Source organism: Lissotriton vulgaris, chromosome 1_1, assembly GCF_964263255.1.
Source record: "Lissotriton vulgaris chromosome 1_1, aLisVul1.2, whole genome shotgun sequence".
In the NCBI taxonomy this organism is placed as follows: Eukaryota; Metazoa; Chordata; class Amphibia; order Caudata; family Salamandridae; genus Lissotriton; species Lissotriton vulgaris.
The window spans coordinates 281,501,282-281,512,500 of NC_141685.1; the positions used below are offsets into that span (position 1 = coordinate 281,501,282).

The window sequence follows — 11,219 nt, forward strand, 5'->3', positions numbered from 1 at the left end:
CACATACAGTAACAAGACACCAGGTGCCGAAGAGAAGTTCGTACAGACGAAGGAACACCATATCCTTTACTGTTATACTTCACTTGTGTGTTTTTTCGTATAGTTTTTTCACACTTTATTCATCACTCATAAGCAGTAGCATTACTAAAGAACAGAGACCCTGACAAAAGCCTGAGGAACCTCCCTCTGAGGCTGAAACATGTTGGTCTCTCCGCAGCTATTTGTGTGTACTGCGACGATTTTGCTAAACTGTTCTTGTTTTTAAACAGGAAGGGGCCAACGTTCATTAAAATAGATTTTTGTTAGTTCCCTATTCCTTTTTAATCACTGCATATATAATTTTTGCACTGCACATTCCCATCATGTCAACATTATGTGGTATATCTGAGTGATTGTGGGTCGCACCCCCGAACCGTCTATCAGGGTATGCAAGTGGTCTCAATGATCAAGAGACACAATACCCGATAAGGATTACCAGATGAGAATATTGATCCATACAAGACTTTGATGGGAATCCTCAATCAGGGGTGACTCACGGTTACCGGTGTCTCACATTTTGGCGATTTGGTTTGTTATCTCCACCTATAACCTTCTGGTTCCTACGCACACTAGCTGGCATAGGTACAACATTAGTGAATCACTATTGGATTCTGATTTAGACCCCTAAGTTTATTGTTTACAGAATAGTCATTCCTGACCATTGCTGGAGTTGTGTCGTGCTTACGACTTTACTTCAACAATGCATTGCCTTTCCGACAAAGGATGCATCACACATCTGTCTATCCTTGCGCCACGGTGCACCGCATTGTAAATGCGGCGCATCCATGGTGCGCAAGGTTAGTTTTTCTGTCACGCAAAGTAGCTGTCGCATCTCTGCTAATACGCAGAGATGCGCCAGTTCTTGTAAGTCTGGCCCCTGGTCTTTACATGGAGTAATGAGCAGAAATGCTTTACATCACCTCGTTTTATGATGTTTCTATGTGTGCTGAATTATGCAGCACATATAAAAACAACAAAACGCCATGCATGATTGTTTATGTGCAGAAAGGTATCCCTTTCTACACATAAGCAATCATTCCCCCATAGCAGTCACCTTTGCACTATGTCCAAGGGTGCCTGCATTGGGGCTAGGCAGCTGTAATTTGTGGCAGGGTGTGCGGAAACACAAGGCTGCAGAGTATTGTTGTAAATACCTTGGTCGTGCATTTCCAAAAGTGGCGGAGCGTGGCATTAAACCAAGAATGCTAACGCCGCTCTCAATTTCTATCCATGTAAATATACCGCTTAATGTTTTAGTGGAGACGCGAGACGCAAGGCAGGGGGAGAGGAGAATTTTGAGGGGAACTTTAGACAATGAGCTATAAAATGTGGCCAAGCTCTTCAAATTAACGGCCTCATTTATGAGGTTTTAGCGCTTAGGGCAGCGCCGCAAAAAATCTTAATGCGCTGCCCTGAGTCAAAAGAAAAGGACCAGCAGAATCAGTAATCTATGAGATACGTGCATTCCTGTCCTTTTCCCTGCGCTGCTGCACAATGGGCTGCCATGTGCTAACGCAAGCACCCTTGCACCGTGGTGCAAGGGTGCCTGCATTGCGGGGATGACTGTTTTTGTGCAGGAAGAGACACCTTCCTGCACAAAAACAATAACGAGAGGCGTTTTTCCTCTATGTGTGCTGAAGAATGCAGCACACATAGAAAAAGGAAAAGCGAGAAGAAATTAAGGTATTTCTCCTCTTTACGTCTCACTTACACCAACCCTAGGAGGTGTAGCCTTTTGACGTATTCCCAGGTTTATTAATTCTTGTAAGTCAATACCATGGGCGATACGTGGGAACACCCACCATAATGCCCATGGCACGCCTTCTTATTGCAGGGTGAAGCAACACAGCAACTTTAGCTGCATTGCCTCAGTCCATATCTACTATACCATGATAAAATCCACGTAGGGTGGCTTTAAATGACCTTGTAGATATGGCCCTGCAGTGTGAGCCGCCGGACCGTCACCGAAAGTGAATTTCCGGCAGCTAACAGGAGCTTGTAAATATGCCCCTGAGTGTCTTCACCCTCAGTAGACACAAACATTTCAATATATAATGAAACAAGTGTTGTAGAATGCACCATTACTCCAATTTCTGACAGATGTTCTGCTGGACATGTCATTTATCTGCCCCTCCCTAGCAGAATTGTCTTCAAACACACACATACAACACAGGCGTCACCAGTCAGGTGACCCTGTCAATACAAGCATTGGTAATGCATCTGTTTGGACTGTGTGATGAATTTAATGCTGTTTTCTTCACTCATCGCTAGGGACAAAGAAAGGACCTCCCTGACAAGTAACACGGGAGTGGAGAGGATGTGGTACAGTGGCCAGAGCTGCTGACTCGAGAGCTGGTGATCCCTGTTTGCGTCTCGGCAGCGCAACATCCTATGATTCTGGGCAAATCACTTTCTCCAGATGCTATATATATACTTTCTAAGACGAAAAAGCAGAAAAGAGGGTGACTTTCTGAAAAAAGAGTGGCACCAAAGCAGATGTTAAAAGTATTTTGGCCACGGAAACTGATAAGAGAAGCAGACAAGGAACAAGCCTTTGTAAATGCAGGAAACATGATAAAACCAATAGATTGGAGGAAAAGTAAGTGGCAAGCACAGAAGCCAGGAAAGAGAGGCTAGGGATGAAAGGCCCTTTTTAAGGTTATAATATAAACAATAGATTTCACAAGCACAGCTGTGCAGGTGAAACCTAAAAAGTACCAGGTGCTCTAACTTGTGGTCAGTTAGGTAAGTACCCATGTCACTAGTGTCACTGTTTCTTCAACGAGTGGGCCCAGGGCCCACTACTTTACACTCTACAAGTCTGTTTTGTTTAACTTTAAACTTGTTGTAATCATTTATATATGCCTGGAGAGACATTTTCTCACAAAGCATTCTATTGAGCAGCAAATCTAGAATGGAAGTTACATGGACTAAGAAAATCCAGGCTTTCAAAATAAGGTAAAACTGTGCAAGATCAGCAAACAAGGACAAGACCGGCTGTTTTCGTTTCTGTTTACAAAATCAACTGGCAACATCTACCATTTATTAACATAGTTAGCAATATCTACAAAACAAATTTCAATGTATACCGCGCTTCTTAATGAAAAGAATATAATAACATTAAATTAATGCAATATGACTATTCAGCAATCCATTTCAGTTTAGAAAAGAACAAAAGTTTTTATCCAGATCTTTCATTAACCATGAATAGGTGGCTCCTCTTTAAGAGGAACCTTCTAGACAAATAGTAAAGAACTAAATTCTTAACATGTAAAGTTGTAATTTGACGCCGTAGGACTAAGTAACACCTACTTTTATTATGGTCATAATTTATATATTCACTTTGATTAAAATGGGAAGGAGTGAAAGATCTGAGAGTACTAACAGAAGTTAAAATTGACAATTTACCTCAGAAAACTAAAGAAAAGAAGTTGATGGCATTGCACAGAAAATATGCAAATATAAGTACTACGACCACGCCCTGCTTGAGATCTGTCATCAACAAACCAAACACCACTCTGGCGTACATGCTCCAAGGTGTAATGTATGCCGGGTGGGCGTTCCGTCGCAAGGAAGCCTCGTAAAAGTGACACAGTAAAATCTACAAAATTTCACTGAGTCTCTTTTATGACACCACTGCGTCACAACGTTGCGCCTGCTTGAAGCAGGTGTAAGGAGTGACGCAGCATGATGGGAATAATCATTCTTGACCATTCCTGGAGCTGTGTCGTGCTTACGACTTTACTTCAACAATGCATTGCCGGGGGGGGCCTGGCTTGCAACATGGCCGGCTAAGACGTGTCTAGCCGGAGCTCCGGCCGGGCTGCCATCTGATCCGACGTTTTAAACCCTATCCCGGACAAAATATCGCACCAGGCAGTGCATATAAGTTCGCTGCATCTGAGGCAGGCTTTGTGGCACCGACAGCGCCGTGGTTCTCCAGTTCCCCGCGGTAATCGGCACCGGACCGGGTGCGCCCGCATTAAGCAAGATGGCGGCGGTGGCATAGGCGGTGCTGCGGGAGAGCGGAGAGGACCGCGAGCTCCCGAATGGGTAAGCGAGATGAGCCTGGCAGAGCAGCGGAACGGTTGAGGGACGGATCCGCGTCCTTGGGCGGCCGAGTGCAGCCTTTGCGGTGCAGAGACTTCGGGGTCGGCTCCCCCGACTGCCTTTACCAAGATGGCGCCCGCCGCCGACCGGAGCCGGTGAGTGACCTCGGCGGAGTGGCTACCGGCGGTGGGCGGTGACCGGGGGTTGAGTGCGGGAGTAATCTGGACCTGCCTTCTTCCCAGCCCGACTGTGCGGAGCACGACCAACCGGTGCGGAGCAGCTCCCTCGCCCACGTGGGGGGTTACGACGTCCTGGAGGTGAGACCATCCGGGGAAGGACTCGGTGGTGGGGGCCGGTGATCTTCACCGGGTTCGAGCCTGTGCCAGCCGCCGTGATTGCGGCACCTTCCCCTCCCCCGCCGGCTCCCGATCCACCTAGCGCGTGCTACCGCGCCGCAGTGAGGCCCCCCGGGGTACGGAGACAGACGGCGGAGGACAGCAGACGCCGACGGCCGCGGTCCACGAGGGGTGACCGCGTCTGCATACAACAAGGTCCAGCACCCCTACCTACTGCTGGGGGGAGAGCGGAGGAGTGGGTCTGGGGGCAGGCTCTGGACATCGAGGGCCAGGCACAGAACACTGCACAGTGGGCGGCGAGAGGAGCGAATCCCCAACGGACACCCCACCGCGACCCCCCTTGGGCGGGAGAGTACGCCTCGGCCACTCCAAGCACCGGGGTGGGAACGACACCCAGAACGCCAGTTGCCATAGAAGCTGCCTTCGTGACGGGGAGGGGACGGGACGAGAAGTTTCAATGGGGGGACTTGAGGTGCAGGGCAGCGGTCAATCGACACTCCCCCCAGAGCTACACCCGGCTAGCGGCTACACCCGGAAAAAGTGTCGACGTGCCTGGAACAAGCGCCGGAGTTACAGGCGCGCGACTACAACAAGTCGCGGACTTCAATAGGGCCCACAACGGAACCGCAGCTGATCCTATAGTGGTGGCAGCCATGGGGAAACGAGATCCGATCCCTAAACCGACGAAGCAAGGCCCTATGGACAACTTTGCAACATCGAGACCGAATATGGACCAGCGACCGGATACGCCTGGACGGCTCACAGAAACGGCAATGCTCCTGGCAGCCATCCAGGCATCTGGAAGCGACATCCAGGAATCAAGGGCGGCTTTGGAGGTAAAAATTGGAGAAGTAGGCTCTGAGATAACACTCCTACGACAGGACTTTCGCAATTTAACAGAAAGAGTAACAGTGGCCGAGAACAGAGTCACAGATAACGAGTCGTCGATCGTAGCGCTAAAGAAGGACATGGCAGAGCTCCAGGCCTCACACCTCCACTTGCAATGGAAGGTGGACGATGCAGAAAATAGGTCCCACCGCTACAACCTCTGCTTTGTGGGCTTTAGAAAGGGCCTTGAAGGGAGGGACATGGCCTCCTTCCTCCATGCCTGGCTCAAGAATACCTTCCCCGCGGCTCAGTTCTCCACCTGTTTCGTGATTGAGAGGGCTCACAGGGCGCTACTGGCCAAACCGCCGGAGGGCGCGAGACCGAGGCCGGTCATAGCGAGATTCCTCAACTATGCTGACAGAGACTTACTCCTCAGAGAAGCCAGGAAGCTAGGGGAGATCCGGTTTGAAAATGCCACGATCATGATTTTCCCAGACTATAGCCAGGAGGTGTCCAAACAACGCCGATCCTTCGACTCAGTAAAGCTGAAACTACGGGCCTTGAAATTGGACTACATGCTCCTTTTCCCGGCGAAACTTAAAGTCATCTATAAAGATAAGACCATCTTCTTCACTTGCCCGGAGGACGCTTGGCAATGGCTAGAGGAACGCCCCATTTTGAACAGTAGGGAAGCAGCGGGCAGAGACGCCATAGACCAATCGCTGAGGGAAAAGGCGCGATGGAAACATCCGAAACCACGAAGACGACGATCCGGAAAATTCAAGGGAAGTAAACCAGCAACACCCTACCAGACCCGCGCCACTAGCGGGAGGAGAGGGGGCAGATCGACATCCCCGAACAATAATAACTATTCGGGCTCCAGGTTCAGCAGCCTTCGAAATGGTGTCCGATCGGAGGGCGACGAAAATGGAGATTCGGAGGACCATGACTCCGGGGGAGACGGAGAGGACAGTCGGGCCGGATCGGTCCACCCCCTGGTTACCGAGATACAGCTAATGGAACAGGACTCATCGGGACTGGGGCCAGTGGCGGACACCCAAGACTCGCAATCATGAACACGGACTTCCAGGGAACATTGAGATAGCAGCCCGGTAACGGGAGCACGCAAGTTGGCACGCCTTTCTATGTTGTTTTTCTTGTTCTTTGAGTTGTTGGGGGTGTGATGGGAGGGAAAGGTGGGAGGGCGACAGACCTTCTCCTGCGGATGGTTAGGTCCCTGGAAAGGGAGCGACTGGAAGGGGAGGGAGGTGGGGTGGGGGAGGTGGGGAGAACATGGTTTTTTTGCAATTGTGAGTTGGGGGAACAGGGGAGTTGGGACGGGAGGGGGGAACAAGTTGAGAAACAGCGACTCCATGCCACTACGCACCTTACACCACACCACCTCGGGAACCCTACCTGGGAATATGAAGGGAACACACAATGGCAGATCCACTAGATCACACCCACACGAGTGACACAGGCGTCACAATATTGTCTTGGAATGTGAATGGCCTGGGGTCAAAGATCAAACGGGGCCTAGTCAATGCATATCTCAAAAGACTGGCGCCGGACATTATATTACTCCAAGAAACCCACCTAAGAGGCACCCAGTGCGCCTTTATAGCAAGGGGCAGGCATGTGGTGCTTGCGCACTCGGGTTACACGGCGGACTCCAGGGGGGCTGCAATCCTCGTTACAAAATCTACACCATTCGCTACATGGTTGGACCCACAGGGGACGTATGCAGGAGTACAGGGCACGTGGAGGAGGCGCAGGTACACGATAGTCTCAGTCTATGCCCCCCCCCGAAGCTCCAGGCGCGCACCCTCGCGGCGGTCACTGCTATCCTTCTGGACACGGCAGATATGATCCAGATAGTGGGGGGAGACTTCAATGATGTAATGTGCACCACAAGGGACAGATTGGTGACCTCACGTACGGCGGGATACGACACGGCGCTAGCTCGACAGATGCACACTTTGGGCCTCACAGATGTTTGGCGATGGCTCCACCCTACACAAGAGGCCTACTCCTTCTACTCCGGGGCCCACAAGGTCTTTTCCAGGCTGGATTACATATTCACCACTAGGCAGGAAATCACGGTCAATGACATAGCGGAATATAAGGCGCGGGGAATCTCGGACCACTCCCCCCTATCGGTACACCTGGGACGTGGGAGGGGGACACAGACTGGGGAATGGCACCTCTCGGCGTGGGACCTGCAAACACCGGAGCTATTGAAGGGGATTAGAGCAGACATAAAGGTGTATGTAGCAGAGAACAAGGGTTCAGTGGAGTCAGGGATCACACTCTGGGAAGCACTTAAGCCAGTTCTTAGAGACCGCTTAAACAGCAGACGGGGGGGGCGGCCAGGAAGGAATTGCACCATGAGGTCACGAATGAGGAGGTCTCGTTCTTAGCCCTTGAAGCAGAATATCACCATGGGAAGGAAGAAAAAATACTCAGGAAATTGCTCGACACACAAAGGCACTATAGAGAACTTGTCACCGGGGAAGCACGCACACAGGCACTGGCGACACTCCACCGCCTATACGACGTGGGTGATAAATCTGGTAGACTTTTGGCATGGCTGAGCAAGAGAGAGAGGGCGACACGCTGGGTAGACAGAATTGAAGTGGCGGGGAACAGATCTGCCTGTACGGACGAGGCCATAGCAGAGGCCTTTGCCACGTACTATGAGTATTTCTATAGAGCTAGACACTTGGGGGGCGAGGCTGAAGCCAGCCACTATCTAGGCGACATGGAGGTCCCAACACTGTCCCAGGAGGACGCTGCGGGCCTGGAAGCCGAGGTCACACTGGAGGAAATTGCGGAGGCAATTACATCCCTGAAACCGGGGAAGACGCCGGGACCCACCGGCTTCCCGGCGGAATTCTTCAAACGTACAGCGGACCTGCTGCAACGCCATATTAAAAAGCTCTTTGTTGAGGCACTCCAAAAGGCAAGCCTACCACCTGACTTGGCCACGGCCACGATTGTCCCTATACATAGGGAGGGTAAACCCAGAGCCCTGTGTGCCTCCTACCGCCCGATCTCTCTCCTCAATATGGAGACGAAGATTCTGGCCACTGTCCTTGCCAGACGTCTGCGGGAGGTGATTCCTGAATTAGTGCACGCGGACCAATCTGGGTTCCTGCCGGACAGGGCGACCAAATTAAACCTCCGCCGCACTCATAACTGGTTGCAGGAAGTCCGAGAGAGGGGCAAGCCCCATTGGCTCCTCTCCTTGGATGCAGAAAATGCCTTCGATGCAGTACACTGGCCCTTCCTGTTTGAGACGCTCCGGAGGTTCGGCTTTTGCCCTAAGTTCTTACAATGGATTAGACTCTTATACGCCACCCCTAAGGCACGAGAGAGGGTCAATGGTCGGCTGTCATGTGAATTCCACATCAACAGGGGAACACGCCAGGGGTGCCCACTGTCCCCCCTTCTATTCACGTTAACGATAGAAATACTAGCGATCCGGATCCGACAGAATCAGGGTATTAGGGGGTTCACCTGGGGAGACTCGGAAGCTACCCAGGAAAAAATCTCGGTGTACGCGGACGACGTCCTGCTGTTTGTGACGGAGCCGGAGGCCACGATCCCGGTCCTGTTCCAAGAGTTGGATGACTTCGGAGCGAGATCGGGTCATACTATTAATTGGCATACATCGATACTATATGACCCACAGGGCCGAGAGCGCAGGGATTGCCTGCCGGAACTCCTCATTCACACCACAGAGGGATTCCAGTATCTGGGGGTGTACATAACATTAGACGAGACGCTTTCCCTTAATAATAACGTGGCCCGCATTATGGCAAGTGCGAAATTGGAAATGGACCGGTGGAGACAGCTCCCGCTCACCCTACTAGGGCGCGCAGCACTATATAAAATGGTTCTGCTCCCAAAATTCCTCTATGCGCTGCAGAATGAATATTAACCACTCCCTCCTACGACCTTGCCTAAAATCCACGCGGATTTACGAACATTCTTATGGTTGGGGAAACACCCGAGAATAGCCTTGGCCACGCTGCAGCGCCACCAGTACAGTGGTGGGATCTCCCTTCCCAACCTGGAGGCGTACTATTGGGCGGAACACCTTACCCCGATAAATGAATGGTTGCATGCAGCAATAGATCACCCCACTTATGCACTAGAACGATCAAAATGGTCTCGCACGAACGTTCTACACTACTTATACGGAGGTCCAAGGGGGAAGCACCTTCTGCCAGCTACCAGAATCACGTTGACCGCATGGGTTAGAGCGACTAAACGCATGGGATGGGACAAACGACCCACCCGGCAAACGCCACTATGGCACTGTACGTGGCTGGGTGAACTTCATGAACTGTCGGGCTTTAGGCAGTGGGATGACATCGGCATTTCGACTATTGGAGACGTGATTGCTAGGGGGGAACTGAAAACATTCCAAGCCTTGCAGGGAGACTTTGGCTTACATAACACTCAGTATTACAGATACACACGGCTAAGACACGCATGGAGGGCACAGAACATCGCTCTGGCGGACATCCCAGAATACGCCCCTTTAGAGGGTAGGTTATTGCAAGAGCAAATAGGGAGGGGAGCGGTGTCCCTCACGTACCGAACGCTAACCAACAATACACTGGGAACCCTACAGGACCTGAGAAACAAATGGGAGGCGGACACGGGGGAGATGGAAGACCTGGACTGGGAGATGGTTCTTATGCACCCTCGTGAGGTGGCGATTAAGTCCAGACTCCGTCTCATACAGTTGAAGGTGTTGCATAGAGCTTACTACGACAGGGTGCGACTATACAAAATGGGGAGGGTCATGGACACTGCATGCCTTAGATGCCGCCAACCAGAGGGGAGCTTCTACCACATACTTTGGGGCTGTGCAGTCATACAGAAATACTGGGAGGATGTATTCGGGGAACTGGAGGAGGTCCTGGGAACCCCATTACCACGTGACCCAAAACTAGCTCTGCTGGGGCTGACGACCGAAGTCGACTTGGCCCGCCCCCTGATCATATTCCTAGTGCTGGCGTTGGTGGTGGCCAAGAGAGACATTGCTCGGTGCTGGGGAGTGGCCGAACCGCCTGACTTAGAGGAATGGAGGAGAGGGCTTGACCTCTACATGGCGGCCGAGAGAATGACATATAAAGCTAGGGGTTGCCCCAAAAAGTTCCGGAGAGTATGGACTAAGTGGAGGCAGTACCACCGACTAGAGTGAACACACGGGGGGTCTGAAGGGGACCTTTGTGATACTTGATGTTTGATATGCACCCAAATGTGGAGACGGGGGTTGGGCCTGCCACATGTCTTACTGTGGGACCCTGTTTTTTCTCCGGGGGATGTAACTAGGACAACAAAGGGTAGACGGACTTTGAGACGAGGGGGGGGGGGGCGGGGCATAGTAGGAGCTGTTTTTTCAGGGGATGTTTTTTCTTATTTATTGACGTTCGTCATTAGCTTTGGTTTAACAATGTACTGTCGTTTTTGATATATTCATAATCCTGATGAGCAAAAGAAAAGTTGCAGTATTGACGGATACTGGCTGAATGTTGAGGCCAGCCCGTGTCCTCATATATTCTCAGATGATACGTCCAGAGCAACAATAAAAATTTATTTGAAAAAAAAAACCAATGCATTGCCTTTCCGACAAAGGATGCGTCACACATCTGTCTATCCTTGCACCACGGTGCACCGCATTGTAAATGCGGCGCATCCATGGTGGCGCAAGGTTAGTTTTTCTGTCACACAAAGTAGCTGTCGCATCTCTGCTAATACGCAGAGATGCGCCAGTTCTTGTAAGTCTGGCCCCTGGTCTTTACATGGAGTAATGAGCAGAAATGCTTTACATCACCTCGTTTTATGATGTTTCTATGTGTGCTGAATTATGCAGCACATATAAAAACAACAAAACGCCATGCATGATTGTTTATGTGCAGAAAGGTATCC

The 11,219-nt window shown here is 50.9% G+C and overlaps 1 pseudogene; it reads right to left on the minus strand.

The window, feature by feature from the left end:
• Positions 1–3,249: 3,249 nt before the first annotated feature.
• Positions 3,250–3,304, minus strand: LOC147747014 (U7 small nuclear RNA; annotated as a pseudogene).
• Positions 3,305–11,219: the final 7,915 nt, after the last annotated feature.